The 4,221-nt window shown below is 42.5% G+C and overlaps 1 protein-coding gene across 1 annotated transcript in view; it reads right to left on the bottom strand.

The window, feature by feature from the left end:
* Positions 1 to 1,855: 1,855 nt before the first annotated feature.
* The window catches only part of rbm14b (RNA binding motif protein 14b), a gene marked incomplete in the record, with an annotated part of 9,702 nt that continues 7,336 nt past the window's right edge, over positions 1,856 to 4,221 (bottom strand). Inside the window, 1 exon segment of the mRNA XM_024288656.2 lies at positions 1,856 to 4,221.

The following is a 4,221-nucleotide window of genomic DNA, read 5'->3' as shown; positions in this document are numbered from 1 at the left end:
TGACTGTTGGGGCGGGGGGTAAAGGGTGAGGGTGTGTCCGCGGAATTCCAAGCCTCGCGGAATCAGTGAAACAGCCCCAGAGAGAAAGGACACTCTGCTGGCACACACGAGCACGCCATGACACGCCAAACACCCCGCTTACACAAACTCATTCACCGGCAGGACAGGGGGGGGGCGCCGTCAACCGCATTCTGTGCTGATGCAAGGCCGGACCCGATCTGAGGGGAAGATCTCAACCCTCCCCACACGACCACCTCCCCCCCAGCAAGGAGAAGCCAAAGTACACGGTCATGTGCAGACGTTAGTACCCTCTCCTTCTGTCGTGTAAAAACAGTAAAAAACAGGTGATTGTACTGGATCTTGGTGCATACTCTGACTTTATTTCCTTTAATTGAGTCAAAATGATCCAGAAAAGTGTCAAAAACAAAACTGAAAGGGAATGAATTTAGTGTAACAAGGAGAAAAGTATTAGCTTTTAAACAAATTCGAAAGAACTAGTACCTCATAAAGGTTTTAGGGTATTCCCTTACACACCACTGCAAGAAAATAATCTTGCAAAGTCCCTTATTTTATTTTTAATCTAACTCAGCAGGTTCTTAAGGATTTCTTTTGAAATAAAAATTTACTAAATTGGGCTCTGTAAGCAGAACTGGCCCAAAAACTCAATCTGTAGCGAACATATGCTAAAGAAAAATGTAAAAATTGTGGCTAATACCTGAACCGTTGTGTCTGGTTTCATACTTCATAGTGATAGTAATTGGTCGCAAGGAAATTGGAAGGGAATTGCCCCATTTGTCGTGAAATATGGCACAAGCTGAAGACATCATCCGCGATGGGACTTTTACACCCATTCTATAATTGTGCACGTATCGCGGTATTTACCCGTTCAAGAAAATTGCCTCTTTTTAACACTTCCCATGATGAAAACCAATTGAAGAAGTTAGAAAGTATGGGAACTTCTATAACACTTATAGGTGGGGGTACAGAAACATAGGGATCGTGGAAAACCATTGAAAGTATATCGAGCAAGTTAGTGACTTGAAAGCTATAGTGAAAAACCGGGGGGACATTATCACCAGGAGACGAAGAAACTGTTGGGAAGAAGTGGTGATCCAGGAGACCGCAAGTCTACTTGTAACGACGTCTTTTCTGGAACCCTTCATCAAACATCGTCCAACTGAAAGCAGTGTATCAAGGTATATTCCAAACGTCTACGGGAAAAACGTGCAGGAATGCAGCCCTAAACGTCTGGAGTTGCCTATCCCTAGTCTAAAGGAGTTTGTCGCAGTTATTGTGGACAGTCGCAAGTGACTACGGCCAACCTTAGTGTGAACTAGACTACACAACTGCAGTAGGGACGCAAAACAACTGATCACTATCAATTATAAACTGGAAATTAGATGCGATGTCCATAAGGAACCAACTGGTGGCTTAAACCTTTAACACAAGAGCTTTAGCTCCAGTGTTTACATTCTTTTGACAACCGTTTACAAAACTGATGCAACTCCAGTGGATTCTGAAGCAAAGAAAAGCAGCTAAACTGCAAAGATGCAACACTTTACAATAAAGTATTTGAGCAATCAGAGGATTTCTGTTTTATTTTTTACAAAATAATGTTGAATCATAGGAGGAGGTACTAAAATCTGCACATGAAGGTAAGCACTGCCAATGCAGCAAAGGAGGAGGGTTACAGACCGGGTAGGAGGAGTACTGATGAAAGAGGGTAGGAGAGGGGTGGGTGTGGTGGTTGGTCAAGGCACAGTCAGAGGAAGGGTGGCGAGTGAGAGGGAGAGGTCAGTGCTTACATTTTCTTTTCCTGGGGGAGTGGAGTGGGTGGGGTGCAGTTTTTTTTTTCCATTTACCTTGGTAGTGAAGAGGGATACAAGTTCCCGATGTGATGGCGTCGCGCTAAAAGTTGTCATCGTGGTTCACGTTGGGTCATTCCTGGCCACCTAATTCAGTCGACATGGTTAGTTCAGAGCTGGACTGTCAAGGTTTTTTTTTTTGTTTGTTTGTTTGCTTGGTTGCTTTGTTTTTTTGTGCTTTTTTTTCTTGCGGTAAAGTTACAGTTTTTCACACATGCAAGTCAAAAGAGTAGAATGGACAGAGACACACGAAGAGGGAGAACTTGGTGCAGCGAGGAGAGACCAGACGCACACCCATCAAGCCCAGGGACAGAACTGCTCCACAGATCAAAATGCACCCAGGCCATTCCATCTGTGTGCCTCTCCCCAGCTCTCAATGTCAGTAAAATCATTTCTCCAAAAAAGACAAAAAAAAAACAAATCAATTGGAAGGCCACAATTCTTTCTTGCAAGAATGTGAAAAATCTCTACCAAAACAAAATAAAGTCCTACAGGTGTTTGGATTTGAGGGGCTGGAGAGAGGAAGGAGCTCCAACCCAAACTTACCCTGACCAAAGAGAGAAAAGCTGGAGCAGCAGCTACACCTGTCTCCCCCCGGGTCCCCCAGTCAAATGGTTCTGGCCAGTTTTAACGAAAGAAACAGATAGTAGAAAAGAAACATATAAACAAGAAGGGGAAATGTCCAAACCCTTGTCTTTCTTTTACCACAGCAGTCAGCCAACATTCTTTATTATTATAATAATAAGGTTAATAGTATACATGTTCTCAATAAAAAGCATGCAGATTTTTTTTAACTCAACTTTTCTCTGTTCTCTATAAAAAAAAGGCTAAATTAAAAATGCTTTTTCTAAAAAATACATAGAAAACAAGACATTTTTCGCAAACCACATTTCTACAAAGGATGCAAACTGGTATGTGTTTGTATACACGACACAGAGATTATACCGGGAGATGCAGAAGTCACTGAACCACTTAAAAAAATAATAATAATAAAAACACAAAAGGGAGAGGGGAGAGGGGCATCGATGAGGCAGTAAGGTGACTCAAGAGTCGGTTTGTCTGTGTGTGTGTCAGACTGCTGTCAAACCAAACCCGAAAAAATATCTGATTGTTTGAACTGGAACTAAATAGGTGGTATTTCCCACTTTTATATGTCCTTAAAGTAGAATTTACATGCAGTCTGAGGTACAGATCTTTTTTTATTTTTATTTTTTATCCTGATGTGGCAAATCCCACCTATAAGGTCAGACAACAGTTTTGAAATGTAAAAATCAGAATCCACAGGATTTTTTAGGACCCAAAAAGGTTTGTTCAGGCGACTGGAAGACACTGCTCCATCTCTGACTTCATTGGTGCTATCGCTCAGTTTTCTGCTTCAAAGCCGGCGGCGGCTTTCAAACCTGCCGGGCTGACGTTGTGGCTTTTGTCTAAATCGAAAAAAAAAAAAAGCTTCACGATTTGGAGGGGGTTTTCTGAAGCGCTTCAAACAATAAAAACAAAAACCAAAGATCCCTTCACTTAATGCACTTCACTCGAGAATGATAGGCACATGGTTGACGGCGTTCAACGACTTTTTTTAAAGAATCCAGTTGGAATTTGCTTTGTAAACATCATTCAGTAGTCACAGAAGTTGTACATTTACAGCTCATTACATCCAATGCGGACTTGTATGTAAACTACGCTACAGAGAAACACAAAAAATATATATATCGTTTACTCTAGATAAAAAAAAGGAGGAATTAATCAAAGAAAATCTATGAACTCTGGCTCCTCCTCCTTTTCCAGAAGGGATTGTTCCGAGTCTGAGGACCGGATGAAATGTAAGGGACAGAACAGGGTCGACATTGAAGTTTACAGTAAGAGGTAGGCAGCTGTAGTTGGAAAGAGGTGAAGCAGTGTCTTTCAGTGTGACAGTTGAAGTGAGGAGGAAGGGCCCAGAGGGGGATCGGAACAGACATTACAGTACGCATATATGTGTGCTTTTTTTTTGTTTGTTTTTTTCCCCCGGCGAGGCACAGACTCCGACATTTGTGCGTTGCAAAGTCAACAGCCCGCAACGTCTCAGGCATTCACTCACAGTTCAACCACCCCCCCACAAAAAACACCCCCCCAAAACCTTGGTTCCGTTCAACACCATCCAGTGCAGCGTCTCGGCTTCCCATCTGGTTACAAATAGAAACATGTCAAATTAAGGCAAAAAAGGTTTCAAACTAGCTGCCCTAACTGATTATCTAGGCCGAAAGGATCATGGCAGATGTTCACTGGAGATTTGGCCTCAGAAAATCATCATAACGAAGAAATAAAGGCATATGAAACGACCGACCGGGTCGGTCTAATACTGGCACGAGGGTGAGAC

This window comes from Oryzias melastigma, linkage group LG18 (assembly GCF_002922805.2).
Source record: "Oryzias melastigma strain HK-1 linkage group LG18, ASM292280v2, whole genome shotgun sequence".
NCBI lineage: Eukaryota > Metazoa > Chordata > Actinopteri > Beloniformes > Adrianichthyidae > Oryzias > Oryzias melastigma.
Note: the sequence above shows the minus strand (reverse complement) of the source record. Positions and strands in the feature narration are given on the sequence as shown.